General features: G+C 38.1%; 1 protein-coding gene across 3 annotated transcripts in view; it reads left to right on the top strand.

Annotated features, from left to right (window-relative positions):
• The window catches only part of RSPO2 (R-spondin 2), a 111,032-nt gene that overhangs the window by 5,539 nt on the left and 88,782 nt on the right, over positions 1-16,711 (top strand). The window contains exons 1-2 of one of the 3 annotated variants that reach the window (XM_068933126.1): positions 13,690-13,748; positions 15,201-15,267. The exons of the other annotated variants lie outside the window; for them this stretch is intronic. The gene's annotated coding sequence lies outside the window, so the exon portion shown is untranslated. Of the gene's footprint in view, positions 1-13,689; positions 13,749-15,200; positions 15,268-16,711 lie in introns of those variants that run through there. 3 annotated transcript variants of the gene reach the window in all.

Here is a 16,711-nt window from a genome sequence, read left to right as displayed (position 1 = left end):
CGAGTACTCGATTCAGTTGCCTAAAGGAGGTTTGTAGTGCTGTTTCCGATATTTTAAAGACATCCATTTGGGCCTGGCAAATGGGACGTGGGATTTACATGGTCTTCTAGAGCAACAGGAGGCCACGCAGGTTGCCCTGGAGCAAGTCATATGCATCTGAATGAAGCCTTCAGGTGTCTTAACTCCCATAATGGTGGGAAACTGAAAAAAGGAGCATGTACTGGCACAGTATTGCTGTATGTGTGCTTTTCCTTTTCTGTATGCTTTCCCCTTAGCTTCCTTTTTAGGTCGTTGCTGGGATTAGGATACTGGGCTAGATGGGTCTCTGGTCAGAGCTGACAATACAGAAGAATGTAAGGACAGTCTCAAAACCTGTAGGAAAACTTACAAAATAATGCTCTTCAGTGTGATGGAGGACTTGCATTTATGTGCTTGATAAACTTGGCTCAATTGTATGTTTTCCTTTTATGGAGGTGTGTTTCAGCTTTAGCTGAAACCTGTTGCCAGAGCAGTTCAAAATGCACAAAAGTGAGGAGGCCTACTAATGCAGGAAAGCTAGGATAATAAAAGAAAGAAAGCAATTTTACACTTGTAGCGTATCATCTACAACATCGTATACAGGCCAGCATAATAACAGTGCGTGATAAGGTATGTTATCATGGCATTGTTTACACAAGTTGCTTTAATTGAAAAATGTGCTTGTATTAAAAGTTTAAAAACTTGGAGAGTTATTCACTGTCAAAATTCAAGGCTTAAAGAAATAGACAATGTCTTTTTGCTAGGTGTTCTTTCTTCTTTCTCTCGCTACTTCCACCAAGAATCTGACTAACCCGTGGAGATCTGCATTCTGTTTTTGATCGTCTAGTGTGGTGTGTTTTTGTTTTCCAAAAAAACTTCTTAATTTTTTTCATAGCTTAGGAGTCAAACATGCTGGTCATCCCAGATTGCATTTTTTTCCCAGTGATCTGTACATCAAACTCAGAAGCCTGCAGCTGAGCCGTAACATTGCTTTACAAAAGTGCATCCTTGATTTAAACTCCGGGTGTGGGATTTGTGTGAGTAAACGTAATTATCTGCAACATGAGCATCTGTTTTTTCTTTTATGGTTAATAGAGTGCTGGTCAGTCCAATCCATGGAGCTGTGGGTACAATTTAACTCATCCTGTGGTAGATACCTCAATTTAATTAGATAAAGCATACCCCAAACTCTAAGTAAGATGATTAGATTGCTTCTAACTATAATTGAAGTGTAGCTCAGATACACATATCTTCATTGTTGGCACCTGAGGTATGTTGAAATAAACCCCAGATGAGAGGGGATCTACCACAGCCTTGATCTTGTGACCTCTATTATTAAAATTATGTTAATACAGCTTGGCTAGCTTTAACAGATGCAGTGCCTGAAAGTTATGCATTCTCTTGTGTTCACGATTTATGTAGTTTCAGGTGTATTTTCTATATAATACCAAATTAAAACAATTTTCTTCAGGTATGTCCTCTTTTCACCCCAATTTTGCTCAGGCACAATTGGAGAACTTTGTGTATTTGTGTAAACTTCAGGTGCTTGCTGATGCTTTTCCTAGTGAAAAGCATTAGTTCATAGATATACTGGCTATTGATAATGCACAAGGGTAATGATTTGACCTTTTCGTCAAGGGTTGCTTTGCGCACACAACAGTATGCGCTGCCACAGCGTGTACGCTCATTATCGGCGTCATACTTGCTTAGCGGATGCAATGCTTCAGAAAACATTAGACAGATACTGCACAGTCACTTTGTTCATGCAGAGTAAACCCATCACTTTCTGGGGCAGTAATATTGCATTTAAAGCCTGTTAAATCTGCTTCCCAAATAACTTTTGGTGTGGAGTGTGGAACAGGGTGGGGATATGACTTTGATATTTGGAGCCTAACTAGTGCATCTGAGAAAGTGAAGTGGTAAGTGGCTCTTGCTTCTGAGCACAAGGAGATGTAGAGGTTGGGTTGCACAGCTGTTTCTCCTGTCTGTACTTTGGCTTTATCAAGCCATCTCCATGCATAACAGCTGCTTGTTGGCCAGTTTATTTTTATATTTGTTGAACTTTATGCATCTGTGTGCAGTAAAATAACTGTTGAGCTTGACTGAAGAACAAGATGATACAGTTATGCTTCTGTAGGTGTAATTGCTCCAGCTCTCACTCATCATGAGGTCCTGTCTATTTCCACTAATAATTCTCAAAACTCTGAGGAGAAACAAAGCTGAAATAGATCAAGGTGGTGGTCTCTCCTGTGTTTGCCAAAAAAAAAAAAAAGAGGAGGGGAGCAAAGAACAGTGCAATGATGCTTCAAATACAGGAGGATCAAGTGTGAAAGAATGAGATTGACAGATATTTTAATTAGTGCTACCTTTCCAATGCAGTTTCTGCAGTGGTGAGGGGGGCAATTACAGAAAAATGCTTGTAAATATCATATTTAATGACAGTTAATGAAAGTAGATGTTCTACGTGTGGAATGGAGACCACTGCTGTAATTCATGTAAAATCATGGGGTATCACAATACTTTTTTTCTGTAGTGGTGTATGGGTTTTTTAACATTCTCTAAGACTACAAGAGTTTGGGACCTTGCATGTACACTTCACCTTTGAATCACTCTGTCTCAGCACCTTGATTTCAAAGCCTCATGCATGGCAGACCCTATCAAACTGTGGTCCACAGAGCAGGTGCTAGCATTTTCTGGACATGTGCAACACACTGCCTCATCCTCATGTCAGTGCTTATGCTCGTAGTGCAACGCTGCAAGGAATTTATGTAGCTTTACTTTAATCATATTCCATTTTGATGGGACTGCTTGTTTAAACACTGAGTTATTTCAAGTTTCTTTTTGGGTGGTAGCCTGGGCAAGACTGATTAAATTTCCCGGTCTTTCCTCTTGTTTATGCACTTTAGTGCATAAACTGAAAGGAGTGAAAGAACGTAAACTGAGGAATAAAATTGCCATATGGTGCAGAAAGAGGTGACTTCTTGGGGGAAAGCAGAGAAGGAACTGGTACTGAAAGTACCTTGATTGTGTGATCACAAAGCGAGGGCAGGTTTTTAAGAGTCCACCTGTCAAGATGTGGTAAGCGCTGCAAAAATGTTCATGATCTCTGTTCCACTGTAATAGGAGAGGCTTGGAAACATCTTCTGATAGCGAGCAGTTTGCAAATCTTGGTGTCTAGTAATTCATCGATTATGTATTTCTTTTTAATATGTCAATTTTAGTACAGCCAAGTACTTGATATATCTGTAAGACTTTGCCCTTTTATAAGGGAACGGAAGTTACGGTAGGCTTTCTCATTCCTTTATTTTTATGGGATGGTGTTCATATGACTGTGATAAGGAAGGTGTAATTATTTACAACTATCATCTTAGAGGCATGCAGTTCTGTAGTTACACTCAGAAACACTTTTAACTGAATTATGAACGTTATTTGAGGAGGGTAACAGCAAATGTTATGTACAGTTAACATAGATTCAAAATGTTATGGAAATCTTGCCATTCTGTGATTCTTTCCAATATGAATTCTATTTGAAAATAAATTTCACTTTCTATGATTTTAAAAATATAAATCTAAAAATAATTTAGAATCTACATCTTAGGGAATATGAGTCTCAAGTTTACCTCAGTGACACTTTTATCCTTTTTTGGAGAATCATCAAGAGTTTCCTTCTTAATGAAAAACAAACACACACATAGATGTAGTGAGACTGGGGAAAGGACCTGAAAAATAAATACTGTTTGTAATGTCAGCTGTTAGGTACTGTTTAAAATGGCTTTATTATCATTATTTTATTTATTTACTTTTATACTAGGCTATTGCATGAACACTAACTCTCAAGTAGACCACGTGCAACAATGAAAACAAAGTCTGTGCCTTTTATTATGCTGTGAAAAACTTGTGCTGACTTATGCTGCAGAGGGAAAAAAGTGTTTATGTTAGAGAATTGCAGTGGTGTAACTGGGCATAAATTTCCTAATCCAGACAAGTCTTTTGCCTTTTTGAGTTGAAATGTTGGCCATAATATGTTACACAGAAAGCTGTATTCTGCAGTAATGTATGGTCTTTTCAACCGTATGGTTGCCACCTTTGAAATACCAAAAAACCCCAAACTAGCCACATCAGACAAATGGCTGTTGTGCATGCCCAGATTAATCTGCACATGTATAGCAGTGCTGACAGCAACCAGCATGTTCGTGTGAAAACTTGCTGGGCAGGTTGGAAACCCCTGAAAAATAGCAACTCTTGTTCAGCAAGGACAGGTGCTAATAATTTGCTGTCATATCTTTTTGAATTACTACTAAATTTCTAGTAGATAAATCTTTATAAACCTACTGGCTGGCTTTCTTATAGAATCTACTGGCAAGCGTGTAGCTAAGACTCTTGAATGGGCTTATCGATATTGAGTTAGTATTTAAAGATACCAGCTGAGATGAGGCCCTGTGATGCTGGCACTGCTGGAGGCAAAAACAAAGAAAGAATGGCTGAAGTTAGCTCCCCAGAACAGTGTGTGTCCTGGACTTCCTTCCACTAGCAGAAACGTCCTTTGGTCTTTCATTGCAGCTCTTCAAACCTGTTTCATAAACTTTAACAAATGGCCTGTGATTTGAAGGGCTTCACTCTTGTCAGGAACTTAAGAACAAAGAATGTTTTGTGAGGCTAGATAAATAAGCTAACACCTTATTGATTTACATGTTTTAATACGTTTATCAGGACCACTTCAGTTTTTACTTCTAAATCCTGTTCCCTGTCCTCTCCATAAGGAATCAATTTTTGTCTCCCCTACATTGCCAAACTGTCACTTGTGAGGAAAGTGACCTGAGGAAGGAACTTTTGGACTAAGGTAGTTATGTGCCTTTGCTGTCGTTCCCCTGTTCCTGTGGTAACGGATGATGATAGGAGAGTTTTTCAGGTTAGATAGGATCCCTGGGCTTCCAGGCCATCAAAGCTATACCTGGCCTGAATGCATCTCTTGGCAATTTTAGAGCTGTCTAGCAAATGTTGATTGCACATGGGAAGATTGTCTGGATTGTGTCTATGTTACAAGTCTGACATGGAGCAGTGCTGGAAAGCCTGCCTTGTTAGTAAGAGGGTATGCTCAGGAAGTCAGATGGATTGCTTTTCCTGTTAGTCCTTCCACATAAAGAAAACCCTTTTAGTTAAGAAATTCATGCCTTAGGTAAATGTTCAGCAGCATTCTACCATGAAAAAATTAGCATCATGGGAGTAAATAAAATATGTAATTGAAACTGTACTTCTTGACAAGTGTTTTGGCTTCCAACTATATTTAGTACAGTAGTACTGTGGTTTGCTGGACCGCAGTGATTCCAGTGATGCTGAGGTGGCAGTGGGTAATAGTTCCTTTTCATGCTAGTGAAACTGCAGAATTACAAGTGTTCATCATAACTCTTTTATTCCATCTAAGATTTTGCTGAACTACATCTGTTGCACTTGGCCTTCAAAGGTTTTTGGGGTGAATCGGGTTTTAGGAAACACTTGTAGCTATAGTTGAAAAATAAAATGAGAAAAATCCTAAACATTTCTCTAGCATTTAAAGTAACTTTTTTCTGTAATGCTTACCTTGATTCAAATTTACTATGTCGTTCACAAAATATTATTTTTATTTGAACAGACTACCTAGTGCTATACAGTGTGCATCTCTACCGCTGTACAGATGTCTAGTACTAAAAATACATACTTTTGAATGGTTCAAGTAAACAAAATATAGGATAGGAATGGGAGGACAGGAGCAGAAGAGGAGATAAAGAATAGCTGTGTGATTACCATCTTGGTGTGAAGTATTATGAACTCCAGCATACCAGTTCTCCATATTTGTCCATTCATCATGGACATGGACATCTCCATTCATTGGTTTATGCTGCCCCCTGTGTTAAGGGCATGTCCTAGCACAAACCGCTGTTTCAAACTGAGGAAAACCTTTATCAAAGTTCACCCTCATTTGGATCTCCCTGGGCTGGCACAGACATAAATCAACAAATCAACAATCATCCTGCGGTCTTTTCCAGATTTCTGCTCTATATGCTCTATCCAGTTCTCCTTTATGTAATCTCTACAGCCCATGCAGAGATGTCTGTGGTGTGTCCAAGACAATCTGGTTTTGCTCAATTTTGGGTACTGGAAGGAGAGGATATTGTCAATTCTTTTGCTAAAAATGCCTTGTTATCTGCATGTTGTGCCAGCAGTATTCTGGAAGGGTGGTTTGCAAATGTATCGGGTACCTAGCTTGCGTCTGCTTGGTTTTCAGTTATCTTAGGCAGCTGCAGAGAAGAAGAATGGAGAGCCCAGTCCTTTTGTAAATCCGTAGCATAAATGAACTGAATTATGTGCAACTGCCTTACCACCTTCGGGAGTACTGAGATCAACCCAGAGGAGTTTCCTGGTATCAGGGGTGACATAAGAGTTGCCAGTTCTATCACTTCCCCCTCATTAGGACTGCTATTCTAGCAGAAGCCTTGAAATAGCACCCATCCCACCTTCACCTTGCTTTTCATTTCTCCCTCCTGTGCACACACTCATGCAGAAAGAGCTGACATTGATGCATAGGGGAAATATAGGAGACCACTCAAAGTTATACAAATAAGGTTCTCTGTCTTGCTGGTTTTGCATCATACAGGTTCCTTACTCCTCAGTTTCGAATATTGATATCAGCAACATCAAATTCAAAGTACCATTTATTGTGAATGAAATGATTAAGATACTAGAATTAAATCTGATTTCAGTGGAGTTTTCTTTGTGTGTCAGGAGTAAGTCTGGGGGTAATACCAGTCTGCATCAGATGAAGCATATACTTCTGAGAATAGTACTTGCTGTGGTGCATATCATATTCCCATACAGTGGTATTGTCAGACTTGTTCAGATCCCACAGAAAGACTGAAAGCCAGGCAGTTCTCTTATTTAAGAGCTGTAGTTCAGTTTGCTAAAGCTACATTTGAGAACTCAAACTCTTTTTCGTTCCTTTTGGTTCTTTCCATCAGACTCCTGGAAAAAGTTTAGCTGCTTCCAGCTTTTGTTTTAGTTATTGTAACATTAGCAGTGGCATAAATACATGTAGAGGTTTTTTTCAGCTTTTGGAAAAGGATTGAAATGTGACTCTAGTAAACCTGAATCTGAAGACAGACTCGGTTTCATATTGTTTTCTCTTAATAGCTTTCCAAGCAGCCACTAAGTGAAACTACTGCAGATTGAGCCTGGTGTAATATGAGGCTCATTGGGTAAAATAACATTAGTCTGTGCTACTTAAACACACTCTGGAAGGCTTAAGGAGGAGAGGAAGGAAAATATTTGAGGAGATCAGCTGGATGTGGACGAATACAAGTAACGTCACCTGAGAAGGATTAGAATTTGCCAAAGCTTGACCTGAACGAAGACCTCCATTTAGGGCTTGTGTTCCTACCAGATCAGCTGCGGTGGTTTTTCCATGCACGGTTTTCTACCGGCAGTCATATAGTGAAAGAGTCCAGTGATTTACTTGCCTTCTGTTTCTCAGCTGCACTAAAGTGTTTTTAAAAAAAAAAAAAAAAAAAAAACCCAGTTTAACATTCCTTCTCCTTATTAGCTGCAGCTGGCTTTTTCTAATTATTGAAGTCTTAACATTTTTTCATCTGCACTCTGCTTTCATCCTCACTGATAGCTTAGTGTACACGCACTAGCTGATAAACAGCTACACGTGTAGTTGATATCTTTAGATGTGAAGAGCTTCAAAAAAAGAAGTGCACTGACACTTTCAAATCTAAGAGAAAACTCCCCGGAGTGTTAGTAGCAGTGGTACTTTATCTACTATGGTCTTTGTGTGCCCCCCAACCCAACTACTCTGATTGTGAGGGGTTAGCAAACCCAGTAGCCTCATTCTTCTGTTTGGGTATTGCTCCTCTAAAGTGAGGGATATCCCTTAGATATGTAGAAATTGGGTCCTGGGGATATGAAGGCCTGAGTTTCTGTGCAAGGTAAGAGAGAATGAGAACTGGGGATGTTTAGTACCTCTGGAAGATTAAGTCATAAGAGATTTCTAACTCAAGCCTGGTATGAATGGGGATATGGGTAGAAGGAGACAAATGATTGCTCCCCGATGATGGGACTAGGAAGATGTTTGTCACAGCAGGAACACCTACAACAGCCTGCTAAATCTTTGATATTTGACCATTGTAGGTTAAAAGTGGCAAGTATTTTTATGTGGAAATGAGAGCAATTTACCTTTATTAGAACTACAAGTTTTAGAGGAGCTGTTTAATCTAATACTTCTGGGTTTAGGCTCGAGTATTATGGGCTAGGAATACTCTAGCATAGAAATGGAATTTGCCTTTACCAACAAGAGGTTTCTTGCACCTTTCTCTGAAATATTATTAACTGTTGCTGGAGTTTGAAATACTGAGCAAAAGCATTACTATTTCCACATAAGTTTTTTCATTACAAAGTTTCTCTTTTCACAGAAAAGTAAAATCCATCAAATGGTAATTGGCTCTAGATTTTTGTGAGGTTCAGCATTGTATGTGCCACTGGGTGGTTGATTTTTCTTCTTAAAAATACCTTAAATCACAGTTAAACTTTGCAGAAATGTAATGAGAAGAGGTACACAACAATGAAATGTAGCGCTACAAAAGAGTAGCGTGTCTCTAGAGATTTGTGTTGAAATGAGTTAATGTCAGAACCACGTAGAATTATCCTTCTTTCTCACGTCCTGCACTGCCAACTTCTGATATTTTCTCTAAGCCATTAACTATTTTATTTAGCCATAAACTGCATTGACTTGTTTCTTCACCACTACTTGTTACAATGTTTGGGTTTTTTTTGTCATTCATGCTTAGTTTTTAATAGTTTGTAACTCTACTCTCCCGTAGTAGTAAGCGGGTAAAGATTCCCTGGATATTCTACTGTATGGAATAATTTCTCTTCTCCTTATATATACTTAGCCAAGGAGAAGGCTGACTAGCTGAATGTTCTTGATAGTATTCAAGTATATCCCAGAGCTTTGCATTTGCTGTTTGATGTTCCATTTTACAGCTTTACTTTAAATGCTCCGCAGGGATTGTGGTTTAGTGGTAAGAACATGAAATTTGAATCCAAGGTGCCTGGTTTGCATACCAGCAGAGCTGGTCAGTACGTTTAAATTGTCAGATTCTTCTACCCACCACCCTGAATAATGGATTTTCCCATGTGTGTCTGCAGCAAGTTCTCTTTTTCTGCAGCTGCCCATGACTACAGGGGCTCTTGCTTTGAGACTGAGTCTGATCTTCTCATCCTACCTCCTCCATACTAATGTTGAGCATTTGCAACTTAAACAGGAACTGCAGGTCCCCTCTGTATATTTACTGATCTGGCTTTTCATGTCTGTGCCTCACTTCCTCTGGTGCAGAGAGTACTATTTTATTACAACGCAGTTTAGCCATGCAAATCACTGATATAAATTAAAGATTCTAGAGTGTTGATCTCTCTAGGCATGTATACAGTTACTGTGAAGAACAGTAAGCACATATGAGTTTTCTGCCTCTCCAATTTCATACTTTTACTAGACAAACATCTGCATGAGAAACACTGCATTCATGGCAGTGATCCAAGAGATTTAGAAAATGTTTGCTATATGTAATGTAAAGTCTACTGCATTCTTACGTCCATATGAGGTGAGATAACAAAACCTGTATGACTGTGCATTTCTGCTCTATGGTATGTAGAAACTACTGCAACTTATTCATTACAGGCTATATGCCAGAGAATGTTTGACAGGATTTTTATCCTGACATATTTTACTAACTTCCAAGCGCAAAGGATGAAGCTCTTTGTATGCAGATAACTATTTGCAATAGACTGAGTTAATCTCGGTAGGAACACACACACACACACACACACACACACACACACACACACACACACACACAGAAATTATATTTTATTCCATACAATACCAAGATAATTGTATGGTGAAGACTTTGAAAATGATGAGAAGCTTCAGGCATCTCAGACTTGGATTATAAAATTAATATATTTCAAAGATGCCTGTATTAGAGGTACTTAGTTGAACACCTTACTATTTTTTTATTGTGACTTACCTGAAAATGGAAACAGCTTTCAAAATACAAGGCATTCTGAAAATTAAGAAATGTATGTCTTATCAAGCGTATTTGTCTTTACCTCCACAGAGCTGTCTGTATCCTTCCTTTTATTCTAGAATCCCTTGTTGTTCACATTACAAACCTTATCTTTGTAATGTGAGCCAAGTGGCTTTTAGCTATTTTTAATGAAGATATGACTTGTCAGTTTTTAAGATGATATTTGCATTTCTACAGAATAGCCAAAACAATTCAGTAGCCCTTTGCAAAATACTAATTTTAATTTCAGCTTGAAATGTGCTATATACTAAACACCTAGGTAGCAGAGGTAAATATAGTACCTTTTTTGTTCTCTTCCTTATGATGAAATTATGATTTGGGTTAAAAGAAAAAAAAAAAAAAACAAAACTGTAGCCACTAATTGTGATTCTTTCTGGATGCAATGGAGCCTGCTGTGAGTTAAGTGGATCTGAAATACAGAAGCTGCTACTTTATATGCTATTTTCTAATGGTACTCCAGCAGGCAAGATTAGAAGATAAATCTATACGTATCTGAACAGCAAATGAGCTCCATCTGTCCTAGCTCAAGGTTCTTCATCATTGTTTGATGTTGCAAACTAATGTCTTGGACTGACAACAGGGAGGATGATAGAAGTGTGGATGGTTTGAATGTGCTATGTATATGCAGGATGTGAAGCACAATGCAGTCGGGATTGAATTAAAGTGAATTCCTACAGCTCAGTGTGTGTTTGTCTAGTGTGGAAAAAATGAGTTTGAGTTCCCCTGTTCATGCATCTTTTTGTTACTCTGAAAAGTTACATACATTTATATATGGTAATATATGCATATATCAGCCTGATCTTTTTTTTTCTCACTGTATTAGACTTGATGTTTTAAAACATCTATTCTGCTTTTTTCTTAATCCTTCTGCCCTTCGTCCATTTTAAATTGGTGCTTTGCTCCACGTTCTGGCAGTCATGTGCAAGTTTCACATCATTTTCAGCACTTACTTTTCTTTCATAGTTTTTCCATGTTTCTGTAACTTCTTTTTTTGCCTTTGAATCTCTCATTTTCTCTCTGAGATTATTGCTAACACTGTGCTCCATATTTATTGGAAGTATCACTTTCTTCTTTTCCTCCCACCTCCAAAAAACCTATCTTTATTGAAAAAGGCTTTATTGGTTCATTCTTTCTTTGGGAAGATAGCCTTGAAGGAAGTTTTGGAGTCTTAAAATTTTGTAATTTGAGTTTTAAAGACCTCTAGCTATTAACTAGATTTTCGCACTCACTGCATTACATTTTTTACAAGACTTAGAACAGGATGACTGCAATGATAAGAAACTGTTTTGTGGTACAGAAGAACTAATTTCATTTCCTGACTCCTAGCCTGTGACACCTGGGTGAAGTTGTTCAGTCTACCTCCTGCCTCCACCTTTCTTCATCTGGAAGATGGGGCTGTAAATTTGCCCCTTCTCATAAACGAGAAACAGCACTACAATGGTGAAAACTCTGCACGTCTCTTAATAGATCTGAATTTATTTCTTCTGTCTAATTCTCTGTGTTTCTATTTGTGTTCTTCTGCACACCTTTTTTTGTTTTGGTATTTATAATTTGAAGTAATATTCCTTGGCGTTCGTTATTTTCTGCTTTTAGGGCCTTTCATCCAACGTGTTCTTTGGAAGCTTCCTTTATGGGTGGGTGTCCGTTGCCAGCTGCATGATGGGCAAACCCGTGTCCTTGGGCCTTGAACTCGAAAAGAGTATACTTTTAACATTTAAATTGATCTGTAGGTTCTTTGAGACCAAGTTATAGGGAGGATTCTGACTTTGTGAAATGAATGGCACATCTTCCATTGATATTAGTGGAATGAGAACACTGCCACAGTCACAAGTACTTTGTGAAACGATATGACGATTGGATTAGTTTCTCTGTGAACGAACTTGATTCAGTTGTTTTCATATGTTCTAGTAGGACTGTATACTGTGCCAACAAGCAAGGACCTTTGCAAGTCTTATGTAGGTTATAATAAGGCCTTGGATACCTTAGCCTGTTTTCCAGCTCACCTCAGCTACCTCTATTTCCAGTGCAGAACCAAGCTTGTTATTAATGCTCGATGAAAAGGAGAGAAAAGGATTTCCTTAAGTTTCTGAAATTTATTTACTCCTCCTGTCAGTGTAGTCTTAGCATATAAAATCCTTCAGGCACAAATGAGACTTAGTAAAAAACACTTCTGTTAGAATTGTTTCAGATTTGGCAGTAAATGAACTATACCCTTTCTAGCCTCTTAGCAGATAACAACTGCTTCATATTTTATTAGAACACTTTGGCTCCTGACATGAACCTTAGACCCATTAATCCTGTAATATAGTGAATAGGATTGGAAAAATACAGGATGTAAATATGTTCTTCATTATGCTTTTTAATACCAACCAGATCTATAGTGTGCATTCTAGAACATGGTAGTCAGAATGTACTAAGCAACTAGCAAATTGTTGACAAGACTCATCTGCTACTCATTTATTCTGGGGTTAAGAGCAAAAAGCCTTAAGAAATATCAACTGTTTAACATTACACGTTGATGCCTATCACATCTTGCTTGATGCGGCTTAAAGAGATACATCCAGTGGCTTTATTACCTTCAGCTCAGTATTCGTCGTTGAAACTGGAAACAAGGCAACTTAAAGAATATATGAAGAGTTCTTCAATGAGCCCTCCAAAAGAGAAAGACCTCTCAATATTGGGAATGGTTACATTTGACAGTGAGGATAATAACAAAAAAGTTCTAATCAGTGAAGTAGAAAGTGCTTACAAGCTCTTCTATTTTACCATGACCTTTTAATTTGGGACTGGATATCCTTACAAAGTTTAATGGGCCAGTTACTCAGTTCACGTAAGAAATAGGAAAGAATAATTTCCTACTGATACATGTAGCATGTGCTACAGGGATTTTAGAGGTGATGACCTCTACAGTCTCAGTAAATTAGTTGGTGTTACTGGGTGGACAACTGAATTGCAACAAGCTCTACAATGAATAGGTTACATAAACATGCTAAAGGAAAAATGCTGTTTTGAAGTAGTGCTTGGTTTATTAACTCAAAATTGAGGGGAAAATGGATTAAAATCCTGACTTGTTGGTACCTTACATGTAAATTGCTTTTAATTGTGTGATTGCTTGCATCTAAGATCAATGAATATCAAGTTATGTGAAGTGACATGTAATGTATTTTCAGATCATGCTTCCCCGAAACATTGGACTCCAAACTGGAAAGTATACTCTAGTTAAGAGTAACTTGTGTGTATTATCTGTAACTCATAATACTGTGAGGAACGCTCTTGCGGAAAGGAAGCTTGAAGGCCTTTGTCTTGAATACAGTTTTCCTTTTTCCCATGTAATATTTTCCTCTTGAATTGGTACTTGCGCTTTCAGGGCTCCAGACTGGTGCTTGAAATTTGTCGAAGGCAAAACATTGATTGAAGTTCTTTGTTATCTGTGATGTTTCAAAACTTTTTGAAGTCTCTGATTCCAAGAATGGACCCACTGTATGTTGCAGAGTTTCATTTTGTTTATACTAAAACCTGTTTTTAAGGTTTCCCTTTCTCCCTCATAGAGCCTGTCCTGAAGATATTACAGTGCACTGTCTTCCAGAATAGACAGACTTTCAATATATTTGTGTAAGTGAAAAGACTGTTCCTTTATAAATGAAGGTTGTGTGATTCTTTTGGGACCACCTAATTAATGCATTATTGATTATGTAATAGTGCTGCAAAATTCTGGTGTTGCATTAGTGTGCTGCCATATTACTTTCTTCTTCTAAGGCAGAATAGCAGAAATATGAGAACTTCAGTAATAGTATTCATAAGAATGAGTTATGTTCCTTTACTACTCAAGTTGCCAGTGAAAAAATGGAGTGGAAAAAAATGTGCAGCCTTACTTTATACTATACTTAAATCTCAGATCTTTTCTTTAGGACTGAGAGCACTATACTTCCACAGTAGTGAAGTGAGTGTATGCTAATTTTGGCGAACAAGTAAAGGATCCACTGGATTCGGTGGAGGAAAGTTCAAGAGGAGTTTTCCGGTGGTGGGGGAGGGTAGGCAAATAGGAGGGGGAAAAAACCAACAACTTCTTTCATGAAAAGCAGACAACTTTTGTAGAAAGTATCATTTAGTAAAGAGGAAAAAAATCACTGAACAAGATGTCAGTGGGGAAGTTTACAACCAGTCATAGAAAATAGCATCTGATTAATTGGTATGGGATTTTGGGGTGCAGTTTTTATTAGTTCTGACCAGAGTGCACTGTGATCTCTTTAGAATAAGACCTCACGGAAATATGCTAACAGCCTGTGCACAGATTCAGAAAACATTCTTGTATTTGAAGTGGTTTAGCAAAATTCATTTATCCATTAAATCAAGAATTGTGTTTAGGCTGCAGGACCTGATGGCCCACATAATGTGCACTGGGCTCCTAGCAGTCATATGTAAACTGTCTAATCATTCTCAGCTGTGTTATAACAAATAATTGGAAACTTAATATCTGCCAGCACTGGTACCTGTATCTGTAACAGTGGTAGACATTCCTCTTTTTGTTCTTTAAAAAAGATGAAATCCCTCAGAAAAAGATGTTTAATTTTTTTTTTTCCTACTACTGTTACAAACTTCTGTTACAGTTTGGCTGCCTGTTGTCCATGTTGCACTGGCTTTTGTTCAAAGAAAACAATCTCTTTTTTTTTCCTGCAAGTATTTTGCCATTGGAACAACTGTCAGTAGGGAGATGCATTTGCATGTTGAGACAATGATGATTTTAACAGGTTGCCAATGCTCTGAAGAACGCTCCAGAAACGTCCCTGGATATAGAATTCCTTGCTATGAACTGCTCGTTTTGAATCCCAAGGTTTTGCGTGGTGGGCAACTCTTAACTGCCTTGTCCACTCGGTAGCTTTTTGTACTAGTTAAAAGAACCGCGAACTCTTCTGTGGTAGCATTTCATGTTACTCTGTGCTCACTTTGCATAGGTCTAAATGTGTGTGTGGGATGCAAAAGCAATGAAAAAAAATTGCACTCTGTGTTCTGTAGACAGATTCTTACTGTTTTTGTAATGCTATCTGATCTATTGGAATTTTCCAGATATTGAATTGAGGAACCCAGATCTACTGAAATACTGTATTACAAGACCTGGGAGAGTAGCCTGAAGGTAGGCTTGTGGTAGGTAGATAATATAGCTGTACAGTCCTTTTAAAAAACAAAGCACATGTTTATGTGAGAATTTGTGACTAGCTGGAGCAAAATTGCAATGAGATCTCTTAAACTGTCATTATGCACTTTCATTTTAACTCAAATATGAAACTTGCAGCAGTAATGAGAAATCAGTCTTTTTTCCTAAATGGCCATATCTGAGCAGTTGTTACAATTTCTGTGTTCTATAGTTAGCCCAGTAATTAACTTGATTGCTCTACAAAGAATCCAGCAAATCAAGAATATAGAGTACAGTGACTCGTGAGAACATTTGCTGTCTGCTATAATTTGATTGTTAATTCTTGGTTGTATGATTACTATATGAAGTATTCAAGATTTTGTAGCTGCAGAACAGCGAAAGCGTAAGAGCTGTTTTTCAAAATAAAGCCTTTTTCTTGGGTTCCTGTGGAGATGATCTTTCTCCTTCTTGTTCAGAGTAAAGCTAACAAGTCCAAAATAGGAAGGAAAAAGCTGCAGATAGTGTTCCTGCTAAATTGCAGGTGACAATATCTGGCTAATTAATCATTTAAATGGGAGCTTTACATTGACCTAAGTCTGGCTTCAGCTTTGTTTATAATATTTAGAGTGTGCTTATAAGTGTGTGTGGTGTGTGGTTTTTTTTTTTTTTTTTTTGACTGCCGAAATCTTCTACCTTATGATCACCTCTTGGTCTCTTCCCCAACTGAACCCAAGCCCAGTATTTGTACAATAATGAGCTCAGTGAGAATCGCTCAAAAATGAGTGACTTCTCTGCTCCAAAATGCACCTTACATATTCTCATCTGAATGGCCATATAACAATTTGTGGGCTGGAGGCTGGCCTACAGGGACACCAAACTATCTTAAATGGGCTGTCCTTTCTTCCCTCCTGTTTTCTTCAATTAATCTACTTCCAGTGACCAGTGTATGTATGAGGTATTTTATCTGCTAGCTATCAGATTCCCCTAGAACCCATGGCAAAAGCTCACACTTTCAGAGATAAATGTTATTATGTTAAATTGAAAATGGTGGTCATATGGACTTGACTATTTGAAGCTTTTAGTAAGACAAGAGAGTTAGTTCCTTGACTCTCGTTTGTATCTTTAAAAATCTTTCTCCTTAACTACTTAAGGTATTTACTAAACCTAGTATTTTGGGGGGATCTTAGCTCTTTAAAACTGCATTTGCAACAGTAGAGGGCTGACTAGAGGTAGATGAGTCTTCCTGCGCTGCTTGGCTTTATTTAGTGTCACTGCTGTTAAGTTTTTGACCCACAATCCATGTTTGCCTAAGTGTGTGTGCAGTTGGAATGCAGATGCATTTTCTGAATATCTCTTAACACAGTACTTCCACCCAGACAAACGGAAAGGGATGCTCTGCGAGAAGATAGTCACTGGAACCTTGACTGTGCACCCTGGCCCTTGC

This window comes from Struthio camelus, chromosome 2 (genome assembly GCF_040807025.1).
Source record: "Struthio camelus isolate bStrCam1 chromosome 2, bStrCam1.hap1, whole genome shotgun sequence".
NCBI classification, from domain to species: Eukaryota; Metazoa; Chordata; class Aves; order Struthioniformes; family Struthionidae; genus Struthio; species Struthio camelus.
The sequence above is the reverse complement of the archived record's forward strand: the minus strand, read 5'-3'. Positions and strand labels throughout refer to the sequence as shown.